Here is a 16,337-nt window from a genome sequence, read left to right as displayed (position 1 = left end):
ACTCAAAATCAAGGCTGCAATTTTGAGCACCAACAACTTGACTGAGTGGATAGTAGGTGTCGAGTGAATTTAGTGCAAGCTGAGTAGAAAATTAGTTGGAGCCAAGTAAAAGTCTATTCTAGTGTATGCTAAGCAAAAAATTGGATGCTAAGTAAATTTTAGCTGATGTCGAACACCAGTAAACTTTAGTTCATGTCGAGTGATTTTATAGGGGATTATGAGCAATGCAGTATGTGTTAAGCATCAAAAGAAAGCTAATATTGAGTGATTGCACTATTCAAAAGATCATGAATTCAATGGATCCGAGGCAAAAAGTTTGTTTTCTTGGATTTTGTGAACCAGGCAAAAGATAAGATTGATGAGCTAGTGGTACAGAATTCAAGGTAAACCATTTTGAGGTGAATTCAAAGAGAATTGAAGGAGAATTTTCTGGAAGAGATATGAAATATGGGGTAGATTCATTGTATACTACCTAATCTATCCTAACCCTAAATTGGACGATGGAGAATGAGTAGAAAAAGATCTTAAATTCCTATTTATAGGAATGGCTGGTCAGAAGCAAGGGTTGTCATATGTGAGAAGCTAAGGAAGAAAAGGAGTCAAGGGTTTGGCTTCATCAAGTGACCTAAGAGAAGAGTTTGCATTGGCATGTTAAGCAAGAAAGCTTAAGTATATGAATTCTTGAAGGGTGAACAAGCTATCAGAGCTGAAAGTGTGAAGGCCAAGTAGAATGGAGGACTGAAACAAAGTTCTATAATTTGCAAATGGTGTTGTAGTTGTTATCATATCAAGCCTTACTATTACTCTCTAATAATTTTATTTGTCTAGGGTAAATCCTTTGGATTAAGGTTGACCTAACAATCATTTGTAAATCCTTTAACCGGGTGACATTCCAAGTAAATAGTCTAAAGTCCTCTAACAAGGCTCACTCCTAATAGGGTGATTGAAATCCTTTAATAGAGTCACATTTAATAGTGTGTATTGTAATTTTTAATAGGCTTGGCCTTTCACAAGGCATCACTTCAAAAGAGTGAAAAAGAGCAGAATGTTATTGGTGGCTTTTCCGAAATTAGGTTTCCACGTAAATCATTGCATCAAATGTGTTGCTAAATCTATTATTTTTTATGTTTACATTTCTATAAATTGATTTGATGGTAACCTGCAAGTTTTAAGTGATTGCATAATCTTATGGATGCATGCATGAAGATAAATATTTTATGGGTTCACTAAGCTATGAAAAAATTTATTTATACATATGGACCTTGGATAACTGATTGAACCATTGATGGGCTTCCCTTGAACAAAATAAAAATGAAGAGGCATAAATACACCAAATTTTTCCTTCAAATCCATATGTGCAAATATAAACATTAAGTATACCATGTCCAATATTTTGTAGATATACACATTGATTACACCAAATTTTTCTTTCAAAACCATATATGTAGATATAAAAATTAAGTACAACATGTCCAATATTTTTACAGATATACACATTAATTGCAAAAAAAAATTCTTTCAAAACCATATGTGTAGATATAAGCATTAAGTACAACATATCCAATATTTTTGCAAATATGCCCATTAATTACACCAAATTTTTCTTTCAAAACCATATGTGTAGATATAAAAATTAAGTACAGTGTATCCAATATCTTTGTAGATATATACAACCAACTCAATAAGGGTACAAGAATAATTTATTCCTATGAAGAAGGATCATGTCAAATAATACAAGGGAATTTGATCAAAATAGGGAGACAATCACTAGATTGTTGTCTAACTTTCAAAGGGAAGATGATGACAAATGTTATTGTCCTTGCAAGAGTTGTAATGACTTAAAGACAAGAAGAATAAAAATCAAAATAGCTAAGAGACACTGCAGGGAGAATGGTCACACTAAAGGGGGGTTTGATTATTATCCATTGGTAAGTTGTATGTTATATTGTTTTTGCAATTAATATACTCATGAACCACAAAATAGGGGTTTTATTATCACCATTTTTATATATGTCAATCTCCCCAAGGTAGTACATGATATGGACCAACACATCTTGGAGGAATGGAGGTGTTAATATGGAGGAACATGGAGGTATGAATATTGAACGAGAAGATCATAATCCCATGGAAGATGATGATCATGCACCAGAAAACACATTTGAAGATGATGGTACAAATGCATTGATCCATGACACATTTGGTATTGGTGTTGATGATACTACTGATGATGATGATTATGATAAGGATTAAATTGAGGTCATCCATGATATACCTCTACTTGAGAAGGCAAACATGACCCTTTACAAAGGATTCCAATCAACTTTTTTCTCTGTTGTATTGTTGTTAGTGAATTTGAAGGTTATGAATAGTTTATCCAACATAACAATGTCACATATGCTAAGTTTTGTGATATACATCATTATAGTATATAAAAGGTGAAATATTTACCATTAAGATTATTTATACTAATGATTTATATTTTTTGTTGTATATTGATAGGTGACTGTTTGTTACCACCATAAAATGTTCTCCCTCACTCATACGAAGAATTATGTGCTACTATGAAACATATTCGAATGGAGTATCAATCAATAAATGTGTCCTAAAGATCATGTAATTTATCATAAAGAACACAAAAATTCAACAAAATGCCCCGAATATCATATGAGCATATATCAAGATGATCAAGTGACAAAAAAGGTTCCTCACAAGGTTCTTCATTACATCCCCATTATTCCATATCTTAAATGATTATTTAGGTGTAGTAGCTCAGCACAATTTATGGATTACCATGCACGCAATAGAAGTTAAGATGACATTGTTTGAATGTCTGTGGATGGTTCAACATTTATGGACATAGAGGAAAAGTGGCTCCACTTTAAAGAAGAACATCAAAATCTCAAGCTTTCTCTAGCAACGGATGGTGTAAATCCATTTGGAGAGATGAGATCAATTTACTTGGTGTCATCTATTTTAGTTATCAACAATAACCTTCATCCATGGATGTCAATAAAGAGGGAGCACATTATGTTGATAATGATTGTTCCAGGTATTTTATTATTTTGTTGTTACCTACATGTAATTATAAGTCTTGGAGTGAAAAAACCATAATAATTAACTAACATTGTTCATTCAACTAGGTAAGTACCAAGTGAAAGATATGAATGTATATATTGAGCCTCTTATTGATGAGTTTCTTGTGTTATGGAATGGTTTCACTATGTATGATATCTCTAGACCAACTGGACAAAAATAATTTCAATTCCATACAATTCTTGTGTGGACAATTCATGATGCCCTAAGGATGACACATTTCTATGGTATGTTATGTTGAAATCTAGTTGTACATGATAATCCTAATTCCAAAAATAAACGTATTTAGTCCAATTGTATCATTATCTTGTAGGTCTTCAAACAAAGGGAAAATTTGCATGTCCAATGTGTGGTCCAAAGAAGAAATCTCATCATTCCAAAAGTTTAAGAAAGAAGATGTTTAATGAGAATAGACACTTCCTCCACATAAATCATAATTATTGAAGTGCCAAAAAATATCTTTTCAATGGGAAAGAAGAGACTACATCAAAGCCATGAAGAATGAAACCTCACCTATGGTAGTTGGTTGTCAAGACATCAATACTGACCACCTTCCAAAGGGACAAAAATGTTATCCCCAAGAATTTAGTAGGTTGCCCTACTACAAGTAGCTACAAATTGTGCATTTGTTTGATACTATGCATATTGGAAAGAATGTAATAGAGATAGTGTGAAAAATATTGGATGGAAAGCATGACAAAGAAAAACTTTCCAAAATTTGTAGTGACATTCATGATTCGAACCATGTAATGAAAAAATATCATTGAATCAAATAGCAATGGAGACCATATTAATGCAAGTGCCCTTCTTTGATTATTAATGGAGCAGAAAAGTAATGCCATAAAAGAAGTCATACAAAAAATTCAATTCCCTACAATATTTAATGCAAATATAAGAAAAACTCGTATCAAAGAAAAGTGAATTTGGCTCAGGGTTGAAAATGCATGACTGAAATACCTTCATCAAGGTAAGTCATTGTCTTTTTTATTTGTAATATATTTATGAAACTGCATTCAATTTTCATTTTATTGCATTAGAAAATAATGAAATGATCAATTGACAATTGTTGCAGTATGTGCTACCCTTATCTCTCCCAAAAAACTTTGACAATAATATCAAACAAGTGATATATGATCTTGAAAAATACATGAGGTAAGTAGTGATATTTTTTCAATTTATCAAACAAGTAATATATTATTCTGTTAACATCATTATTTTTTTGACACTTGAGTGCCAACACACTTAATCATATTCCACATTGGATGCCGAGTACATCATGCATGCCGAGTGATCTTCATGTGCCAAGTAGTTTTCATATGCCGAGTGAAGATCAACTGCCAAGTGAAAATCAGATACTGAGTAAAGATCAGTTATCGAGTGAAGTATAAGTGCCGAGAAATACAAGGTGTCGAGTGTTAACAAGTGTCGAGTGTTAACAAGTCCCGAGTGTTAATAAGAGTCGAGTGGTAACATAAGGTGCCAAGTAATACAATTTTGTTAAGGTGTTGAGCTATCCAGGAAATAACATGTGTCGAGCATCAGCAATAATTCAGGAGCCGAGCAACTCAATATATCAACATAAGAGTTTGTATTGCACAAACTATGATGCAAACAGTTTTCACAGCCGACATAAGGTAAATCTCGAAGGATTTAATGATGAGATCAAATATTTTATTTTTCCTATGCAATTTGCATGCAGCCAATAAGAAAAATGCTAAAGGCATGCAACCAATCAGCAAAAGATAAGTATTAAGCAGAAAATGAAGATTGAACATGGATCGTAGATCCATACCTAACCCTAAATCTTTAAATATCTTCATAAGGAAGATGAAAGTTCATTGTAAAGAGTAAGAGACGAGAGGTGTGAGAAGACATACAAGGGTTCGCAAGGAACTCTATTTTCAGAAGTGAGGATTATTAGATCACAAAAGGATCCAGATCAGAGAAAGCAGAACAAGTGCCTGCAATCAGCAATCAAGGATTGTAATCAGTCAGGTTTATTGTACCTAATACTCTCTAGCAATTGTATTAGAATGAAAAATCCTATGGTGATAGGTTACCTTAATAGCTATTTTGATAAATCCTTTAACTAGGTGATGAAATCCTTTAACAGGGTAACACTTCATGTTAAGTTTTGAAAGCCTCTAACCAGGTCACTATTGACACAGTGTAAAGCCTTTAACAGGGCAAACCATCAGAAGTGGTTGAACAATATTGCTGCAGTAATTTTTGTGGGTATCATCCCCACCCCAGTTTTACCTTCTTATTCCTGGAGGGTTTCTGGGTTACCAAATTCCAGTGTTAAGTGTTATTGATGCATGTGTTTTGTTACATGTTTATTTGATGTATTTACATGCATGCAATTTACTTTCAATTAAGAGTTTTATTGACTAAAATATGATACTTATGATTCACCCCCCCACCCCCCCCCCCCCCCTCATAAGTACTCTTTCCATATTTGAATATTCCAACAATTGGTATCAGAGAAAATCTAGGTTCTCACAAGGAAAATCCTAACAGCTTGGAGGAAAAGATCTAAAGATGGAAGCTTACTTGGAAAGATCATTAAAAATTAGGTGATAGATGTGCAACTTGCTTTGCATAGCTTGGAGGAATTCAGAAACAAGTTGAGAAACTCATTAAAAAAGAGGAAGGATCTAGCCATAGTTGAAAATGATATACATTACAAGGATATTGATACCACCAACATATTTTCCAGTGGAGACACTAAAGAGTTTGATGCAGCAATAGTAGAACTGATGGAGAAAAATAAAATTCAAGCAGATGAGATAAGATCTCTCAAGATGGAACATGAATCATAGGCCATAATGATATGTGAAATTACTGAACATAAGAAAAGAGCAGTTGAAGACAAAGTGATGTTGGAAAATGATAAAAGAAATCTTGCAAACAGACTTGAAGAAAAATGTACTGAACTGACAAGGATCTCAAACATGCAGATGGATACACTTTCCCAAATGATGAACCTTCATCATGAACTCAATGTAAAAGATATTGAGATCTCTACCTTGAAGATTCAAAATGAACAAATGTAGAATGAATTGAACAGAGAAAAAGAGGTAGCAGAGAATCTCAATAAATCAAGTGAAGCCATCAAGTATTTTGAACAATTACTGAAATCGCCAAAATCTGCCCATGATACATCAGGACTAGGATACAATAGCACTGAAGTTGGGGAATCATCAAAGAGTGTTGAACAAAGAAGTGATAAAGGTAATAATTCAAAACCCACTTGGCATTACTGTAATAAGAAGGGACATACAGCTAAAGTGTGCAGGAGTAGAAGATTCGATCAATCAAACATACCCAAAAGTTTCTATCACAAGTGCAACATGCAAGGACACATGACACGAAATTGCAGATCCAATGTCACAAGGACTCATAAATTTGATGGACATTGTTATAATTGCAAAAAGTATGGACATAGGGCATTTGAATGCACATCAAAACCTATGTGGACATCAAATCAACCAGCAAAAATAGAAGGAAATGGAAGTCATTAACATTGGGACTACAACACCAGGTATAGTTGTCACTATTGTCAAGAATATGGACATATACCACAAAACTGTATAAGAACACATTTCAAAGGAAACTACAAATAATGGTTGAATCAAACTACATGTTTCAGTTGTTTGAAGACTGGTCATATCAGCAGAAACTGTCCTACAAGATCAAAGGCACCCAAGATTGAAGATAACAAAGGAAAACAAAAGATTGACATTGAAAAGATAAGAGGGCAAATGAATAAGACTTGGAAAAAGAAGGAAGAGTGCAACAGATCAAATGGAGGGATCACTTCACCCAATGGGTCAAGTGATCATACTTCATCAAACTAAGCACATAAAAAAATAACACAAGACTGATATACAAGGATATATCATACATCAGTCCCAAGAAAAAAAAAAGATAAGCAAAGTATAAATCTACATGAAACAAGATGTCAAGATAAAAACTAAATGTTGATGTCGAACTGCCTTTGGATTTTGAGTTAAAATAGATGCCGAGCTCCCAACAGCAATCGAGCTAATAACTGATGCCGAGTTGAATAACTCCAATGGAAGCCGAGTAAAAGGGAAATAATGGAAGTCAAGTTAGGTCAAAATTTCTTTAGAAACCGAGTTGACAATTGAGCATTCAATGCAATGAAATTAGGGTATATTATCATGATTTCAATCAGTTTTTCGCATCGCGATCAAGAAGCAAAGGAGAAGAAAGAGAGTTGAGCGACTTCATAGCAAGAATCGAGTATTTCAAGCAGATTGCAACCTCATTCAACACATTTTTCATCGATCTAAAGGTATTTTCATTTGTGCCGAGCTACGTAGTTTTATACCCATTTGTTGTATAAACCCTAGTTCACAAAAATGGCGTCAAGTTCAAAGAAAGTCGGGGAGAAAGAGTCTTTTGAAGTCCAGTTAGTTTCAAATGAAGTGAAGCAACCTGATTTTTTCCCTATTCCCAAAGTTGCTTACAAAAATGACCCAGCCGGAGCTCTCTCCCACATTCCCCCAAAAGTTGTAATGGTTCAAGATGTGAGAAAATGTTACAATTGCAATATAGGAGCTCTAGGAGACATGGAAATTAGACAAGCTTATGATAAACTATGTGTAGATGGAGCATTGAAAGAAGAATTTAAAATTGTTGAAAGAAAGGGTTTGACCTGAGTTTTAATTTTTCCCACCGTATTCAAAACTGAATGGATTAGACTTGTATTGAGCAAAATCCATGGTGGAAACTTGTGGTTAGAAGATATGCCCATCAAATTGACAAAGGAAATTACACATAGAGTAACAGGGTACCCAACCCTAGATCGGTACAAGACCCTAAGAAGTGAATCAAAGGAGGTCATTGAAAGGAATACTGGTGCACAATGGAACAAAAGAGGAATGACAATTCATACTATAAAGGATCCTCTAGTTGAATTTGTTGTTAGAGTCATTGCCCATAAATTCTATCAATCTAGTAGACTCAATAGTGTACCATGCATTGCAGTAGATGTAGGTTACAAATTGGTGAAAAACGATCATACTTATGATCTTGCAGAACTACAACTACAACAGATAAATGAAAACCTAGCTGCCATAAGAAGAACAAAGGGCACACAATGCAAATTTGGAGCAATCCTAGTTTGCATATTCTTTTATGCACAGAATGAATTTCCCTCTTTTGGTAAAATAGCATGGAGGAATGATAGAACCATCATTGCACAAATTAATGAATATATAGAGCAAATGGGAGAAAATTTTGATACTTTGATGACAAGCTATTTTGAAGATTTCAAGAAATCCATGAAGCAAAGGTCAAGGATACCAGCTTCATTAGTGGAAAAGCATACTAATGATATATGTTTCTTAGTTGACATTGATTTTACTTACATTCAAGCTGTAATACCAAGAGTAAGATGGCTAAGGCCATTCGAATATGAAATCAATATTGATGAGGCATCAACAGCAATAACTGCATTATTGGCAGAAGAAACAGATAAAAATGCACCACATTTTGGAACTTATGATGTGGTAAGATCAAAAATAAACATGGAATCAAAAACTACTAGTACATTGAAGAAGAAAGATAAATTAATCAAGAAGATCAAGAAGAAGTTTGGCAAAGAAATTGAGGCTGAGGCAGAAGAAGAAGAAGATGACAGTGAGGATGAAGATGAGCAGGAACAAGGGAAAATGGAACTAACTCAAGGTCTTGGAGAGGACAAGGAGGAAGGTGTAGAGGAAGAAGAAGCCAAGGAAGCACCAACTGAAGCCGAGCCAAAGAAGAGAAAGGCAATAGAATAGCCTTCAGCAAAGCCCAGATCGAAGAAAGTCGCCACTCCATCACCTCAAAAGCCAACAACACGAGCATCAACAAGAGCCTCTACTCAAAAGGCTAAAGAGGAAATTACCAAGAAGAAACAAGTCAAGGAATCACAGGAAGAGCTGAGGAAAAGAAGAAGATATGTGGCTCAACCTGACACTGATGACGAAGAACAAACAGAAAAGGTAAGCAATTCATCAGTTGATACCCTATGTAAAAAGATTGCAAATGGTGACATGAATAATTTAAATAAAGTTGATTTTAGTAAATTTAATAAAGAAGAACAAAATAAAATAGAATAAATAGTGTATGGAATGATGGCACAGTTCAAGTACACTCCACTTGAACTAGATGGTCAATTGCCAAAGGAGCTGTCAAAAATTGTAGAAGGCAGATGGCATTTTTGCTTTAAAATGGAGAAGGAGATGAGGGAATCAACCCTAGCTAGTGTATTGCCAGATTTGACCAAAGAAAAAGTCAGCAAATTAGTCAAAAGGCATAATAACAGGTTTACACCCAAATATAGGGCATTCTTTATACTTCAAAACAGAATGGAGGAGATTGTTCAAAGAACAATGAAATCGTGGAAGAACTTGTACAAAAAGATTGAAGATTTTCCTGAAGAAGAATACAAGGAAGAAGCAGCTATACCAACAGAGGAGAGGAGAAAAAGCAAAGAAGAAGAAGAAAAGAGAAGAGAACAAGAGAGGAAAGAAGAAGAAGAAAAGAAAAGAGAAGAAGAAAAGAAAGATGGAAAGGAGGAAGAAACACAAAAATAGGATATAATGGCAACAGCTGAGCCAGAGCAGCAACCAGAATAGAGTGTCCAAGACACACAATTTCCACCCCCTAGCCCTCCACAAGCATCCATCTCACCTGCAGATACTATAAAAATTACTGATGTTCCTGATACTTCTGGTCAGAATATCAATCCACTAACTACAAAAGATCTGAAAAGAATTCATGACCAATCAACACAAGCAATATTATGTACAGATCCAATATTGGTCAGTATAGATGAGTTACAAAAACTAGTAGAAAGTACAGTTAAAGATAAGGTGAATACACAAGAACCACCTTCTATCACAACTACTAGTAGTCAATTTGAAATACCAACAAGTATAATTGATGTTGCAAGACAAAAGAAAAGTGCAGTTGTAGAAAAAGGAAAAGAACAAATAGGACAGACTATTACATCTGATCCTAAAGCACAAACACAAGGTGCACTTCCACAGATAACAATAATTGATCATGGTAGACAGAAGGAGGAGGAAATAGTAAAAACCCCTACAGAACAGGAGGCAATTCAAACATTAATAAATTTTCCTACCTCGAGAACTGCTTCACGCCAGCCATTGCAAATTTCAGTACCATCATCCAGTACTACTAGAGTTGCAAGGGTACTTCACTATAGAGACCCTAAATTAGATGAAGAGATAGTCATACCGAGCTATGACTCAAAATCAATAACCATTGATCAAATCAATGAGGTGCAGGATGCACTAAATAGAAGGAAAAGATAGGAAATACTTAGGAAAGAGTATAAAAATAAGCAAACACTTTATGAGATCAAGGACATCTTTATGGATGCCTTCAGTTTGCAATCAACGGATGAGTCAAGGCATATCACAGAGAAACTAACAGATATTGTTGACCAGGTGACAAATGAAGACCTAGAAACCAATACAAAACTTATGGAATGGTCAGAAAGAAAATTTCAAAGGAAAGTGAATGAGAAAATATCAAGACAAATCGCACATTCACAAGTAGAATTGGCAAAGCTTATTGATAAGGTGAAGAAGGTACTTGAGAATATATTCTCACTGTATAAAAAGTTGTGTGATTTTTCATACTTCACACAAGAAACAAGCCAAAAGATACTGAGCTTGGAAAGAAATTTAAACATTTCAAGCATGCAAATACCGAGTGATCCAGCTCAAAGTGAGAAGCATTTTGCTCAATCGCTTCACACTCACAAAGAAATAGTTGTCTTAACAGTAGATGAGGCTAATATTAAGGCCAAAGTAATACAGCTCCAATCCTCCATTACCCCACATTTAGGGATACTCCATAAAGAGCAAGTATATGCTGAAAATGTACTCAAGAAAGATTCAAATCTTTCTACATTAGATGGACTTATTCAACTTGCTGCCGAGACTGCTATCCAGCATAAGTCACTAGAAATCACTTTGAACAATTGGGATGCAGCTCTCAGAATGATTATGGAGGTAAATAGAAAATTTTTGGCTAAATATGGTCTTAACCCTTAAACACTCTTTGACATAAGTGTCAAAAAGGGGGAGATATAGATTGTAAAGGGGGAGATATAGATTAATAAGGGGAGAACAGATACAAAGGAGTAGCATTGATATACAGATAAGGCACAATCACCTTAGGGGGAGTTACAAAATTTTTGAGGTATATATGAGGTATATATTGTAAGTCAACAATTTTGACCAAAGTTTTCAATATGTACATACCAATCAGATTAGTAAATGTACTTATAAGGTTAGTTAAGTGTTTTTGTCACTCATGTCAAAGGGGAAGATTGTTAACATCATAATGTTTTTGACACTTGAGTGCCAACACACTTAATCGTATTCCACATTGGATGCCGAGTACATCATCCATGCTGAGTGATCTTCATGTTCTGAGTAGTTTTCAAATGTCGAGTGAAGATCAGCTACTGAGTGAAAATTAGATACCGAGTAAAGATCAGTTACCGAGTGAAGTATAAGTGTCGAGCAATACAAGGTGCCGAGTGTTAACAAGTGTCGAGTGTTAACAAGTGTCGAGTGTTAATAAGTGCCGAGTGGTAACATAAGGTGCCGAGTAATATAATTTTGTTAAGGTGTCGAGCTATCCAGGAAACAGCATGTGCTGAGCATCAGCAATAATTCAGGAGCGGAGTAACTCAGTATATCAGCATAAGAATTTGTAATTGCACAAACTATGATGCAAAACAATTTTCACAGCCGACATAAGGTAAATCTCGAAGGATTTAATGATGAGATCGAATATTTTATTTTTCCTATGCAATTTGCATGCAGCCAATAAGAAAAATGCTAAAGGCATGCAACCAATCAGCAAAAGATAAGTATTAAGCAAAAAATGAAGATTGAATATGGATCATAGATCCATACCTAACCCTAAATCTTTAAATGTCTTTATAAGGAAGATGAAACTTCATTGTAAAGAGTAAGAGACGAGAGGTGTGAGAAGACATACAAGGGTTCGCAAGGAATTTTATTTTTAGAAGTGAGGATTATCATATCACAAAAGGATCTAGATCAAAGAAAGTAGAACAAGTGCCTGCAATCAGTAATCAAGGATTGTAATCAGTCAGGTTTATTGTACCTAATACTCTCTAGCAATTGTATTAGAATGAAAAATCCTATGGTGATAGGTTAGCTTAACAGCTATTTCGATAAATCCTTTAACTAGGTGATGAAATCCTTTAACAGGGTAACATTTCATGTTAAGTGTTGAAAGCCTCTAACCAGGTCACTATTGACACAGTGTAAAGCCTTTAGCAGGGCAGGCCTTTAACAGGGAAAACCATCAGAAGTGGCTGAACAATATTGCTGCAGTAATTTTTGTGGGTATCATCCCCACCCCAGTTTTACCTTCTTATTCCTAGAGGGTTTCTGGGTTACCAAATTCTAGTGTTAAGTGTTATTGATGCATGTGTTTTGTTACATGTTTATTTGATGTATTTGCATGCATGCAATTTACTTTCAGTTAAGAGTTTTATTGACTAAAATATGATACTTATGATTCACCCCCCCCCCTCCCCCCCCCCCTCTCATAAGTACTCTTTCCATATTTGAATATTCCAACAATTGGTATTAGAGAAAATCCAGGTTCTCAAAAGGAAAAGCCTAACAGCTTGGAGGAAAAGATCTAAAGATGGAAGCTTTCAAACTTGGAAAGATCATTGAAAATCATGTGATAGATGTGCAACTTGCTTTGCATAGCTTGGAGGAATTCAGAAACAAGTTGAGAAACTCATTAAAAAAGAGGAAGGATCTAGCCATAGCTGAAAATGATATACACTATAGGGAGATTGATACCACCAACATATTTTCTAGTGGAGACACTAAAGAGTTTGATGCAGCAATAGTAGAACTGATGGAGAAAAATAAAATTCAATCAGATGAGATAAGATCTCTCAAGATGGAACATGAATCACAGGCCATAATGATAAGTGAAATTACTGAACACAAGAAAAGAGCAGTTGAAGACAAAGTGATGTTGGAAAATGACAAAAGAAATCTTGCAAACAGACTTGAAGAAAAATGTACTGAACTGACAAGGATCTCAAACATGCAGATGGATACGCTTGCCCAAATGATGAACCTTCATCATGAACTCAATGTAAAAGATATTGAGATCTCTACCTTGAAGATGCAGAATGAAAAAATGTAGACTGAATTGAACAGAGAAAAAGAGGTAGCAGAGAATCTCAATAAATCAAGTGAAGCCATCAAGTATTTTGAACAGTTGCTAAAATCACCAAAATCTGCCCATGATACATCAGGACTAGGATACAATAGCACTAAAGTTGGGGAATCATCAAAGAGTGTTGAACAAAGAAGTGATAAAGGTAAGAATTCAAAACCCACTTGTCATTACTATAATAAGAAGGGACATACAGCCAATGTGTGCAGGAGTAGAAGATTCGATCAATCAAACATACCCAAAAGTTTCTATCACAAGTGCAACATGCAAGGACACATGACACGAAATTGTAGATCCAATGTCACAAGGACTCATAAATTTGATGGACATTGTTATAATTGCAAAAAGTATGGACATAGGGCATTTGAATGCACATCAAAACCTATGTGGACATCAAATCAACCAGCAAAAATAGAAGGAAATGGAAGTCATTATCATTGGGACTACAACACAAGGTATAGTTGTCACTATTGTCAAGAATATGGACATATACCACAGAACCGTATAAGAACACATTTCAAAGGAAACTACAAATAATGGTTGAATCAAACTACATGTTTCAGTTGTTTGAAGACTGGGTCAAGTGATCATACTTCATCAAACTAAGCACATAAAAAAATAAATATGACTGATATACAAGGCTATATCATACATCAGTCCCAAGACAAAAAAAGCTAAGCAAAGTATAAATCTACATGAAACAAGATGTCAAGATAAAAACTAAATGTTGATGCCAAACTACCTTTGGATGTCGAGTTAAAACAAATGCCGAGCTCCCAATAGCAACCGAGCTAATAACTGATGCCAAGTTGGATAACTCCAATGGAAGCTGAGTAAAAGGGAAATAATGGAAGCCGAGTAAGTTAAAAATTTCTTTAGAAACTGAGTTGACAGTTGAGCATTCAATGCGATGAAATTAGGGTATATTATCACGACTTCAATCAGTTTTTTGCATTGCGATCAAGAAGCAAAGGAGAAGAAAGAGAGCTGAGCGATTTCATAGCAAGAATCGAGTATTTCAAGAAAATTGCAACCTCATTCAACACGTTTTTCATTGATCTAAAGGTGTTTTCATTTGTGCCAAGCTACGTAGTTTTATACCCATTTGTTGTATAAACCCTAGTTCACAAAATTGGCGTCAAGTTCAAAGAAAGTCAAGGAGAAAGAGTCTTTTGAAGTCCAGTTAGTTTCAAATGAAGTGAAGCAACCTGATTTCTACCCTATTCTCGAAGTTGCTTACAAAAATGACCCAGCCAGAGCTCTCTCCCACATTCCCCCAAAAGTTGTAATGTTTCAAGATGTGAGGAAATGTTACAATTTCAAGATAGGAGCTCTAGGAGACATGGAAATTAGACAAGCTTATGATAAACTATGTGTAGATGGAGCATTGAAAGAAGAATTTAAAATCGTTGAAAGAAAGGGTTTGACCTGAGTTTTAAGTTTTCCCACCGTATTCAAAACTAAATGGATTAAACTTGTATTGAGCAGAATCCATGGTGGAAACTTGTGGTTAGAAGATATGCCCATCAAAATGACAAAGGAAATTATACATAGAGTAATAGGGTACCCAACCCTAGATCGGTACAAGACCCTAAGAAGTGAATCAAAGGAGGTCATTGAAAGGAATACTGGTGCACAATGGAACAAAAGAGGAATGACAATTCATACTATAAAGGATCCTCTAGTTGAATTTGTTGTTAGAGTCATTGCCCATAAATTCTATCAATCCAGTAGACTCAATAGTGTACCATGCATTGCAGTAGATGTAGGTTACAAATTGGTGAAAAAGGATCATACTTATGATCTTGCAGAACTGCAATTGCAACAGATAAATGAAAACCTAGCTGCCATAAGAAGAACAAAGGGCACACAATGCAAATTTGGAGCAATCCTAGATTGCATATTCTTTTATGTACAGAATGAAGTTCTCTCTTTTGGTAAAATAGCATGGAGGTATGACAGAACCATCATTGCACAAATTAATGAATATATAGAGCAAATGGGAGAAAATTTTGATACTTTGATGACAAGCTATTTTGAAGATTTCAAGAAATCCATGAAGCAAAAGTCAAGGATACCAGCTTCATTAGTGGAAAAGCATATTAATGATATATGTTTCTTAGTTGACATTGATTTTACTTACATTCAAGTAGTAATACCAAGATTTTATCTTTCTTTAAAGGTTTCAAATTACATAGAAAAACATACTAGCATAATGGTTTATGACTTAATAGTTTCCTTAAATTTGTACTTGGTTCACTCTCATACATGGCTAGACTCAAAAAAATTGGTCAATCACCATTAGATAGTTTTTCTCGATTGTCATATTTTGTCTCAATAGTCCTAACATTTACATATTTGATGTGCAATCAACTATTTAAATAGTTTTGGAAAGGCAACTAGATGATATAGAATAGTAAGTATGACATGGTTTAACATGGGTACAATAAGAAAAGTAATCGAGGTCCACTAGATAGTTTTTTGTTGATTGCTTAATATCAATATCATACATTCAACATCCATGATATTTACATATTTGACATGCAATAAAATGCACAAATATTGTTGGAAAGGTGACTAATTGATATAATATTGTAAAAATGACATGTTTTGGCATGGCTACAGTTAGAAAATTAATCAAGGACTATTAGGTGTAGACACCTAAATCTGATTACACCGCTTCGGTAATCCTATTTAGTTATCTCTAAAGGCATCATTAATTAAATTCTTATTTAATTAATCCTTTTCCATCCCCTAGCTGATTAATTTAATTAATCATCTATAGTCCTAATTGATAAATCAAATAACCCATTATTTATCAATTAATCCTATTCTCCTATCTAATTCCAAAAATCCCCATTTATTAAATAAATCTATTTAATAAATCTATCCCTCAAACCTAATAACCCCTAAGCCCATCCCTAATCCCTCCATTAGCCTAATCCAACCCA

At 34.6% G+C, this 16,337-nt stretch overlaps 1 pseudogene; it reads left to right on the top strand.

Moving 5' to 3' along the window:
• The first annotated feature begins 2,076 nt into the window (after positions 1–2,076).
• The window catches only part of LOC149528645 (26S proteasome regulatory subunit S10B homolog B-like), a 51,051-nt pseudogene continuing 36,790 nt past the window's right edge, over positions 2,077–16,337 (top strand).

Source organism: Cupressus sempervirens, chromosome 11, assembly GCF_028749045.1.
Source record: "Cupressus sempervirens isolate cs-2001-9-10 chromosome 11, ASM2874904v1, whole genome shotgun sequence".
Lineage (NCBI taxonomy): Eukaryota > Viridiplantae > Streptophyta > Pinopsida > Cupressales > Cupressaceae > Cupressus > Cupressus sempervirens.
The sequence above is the reverse complement of the archived record's forward strand: the minus strand, read 5'-3'. Positions and strand labels throughout refer to the sequence as shown.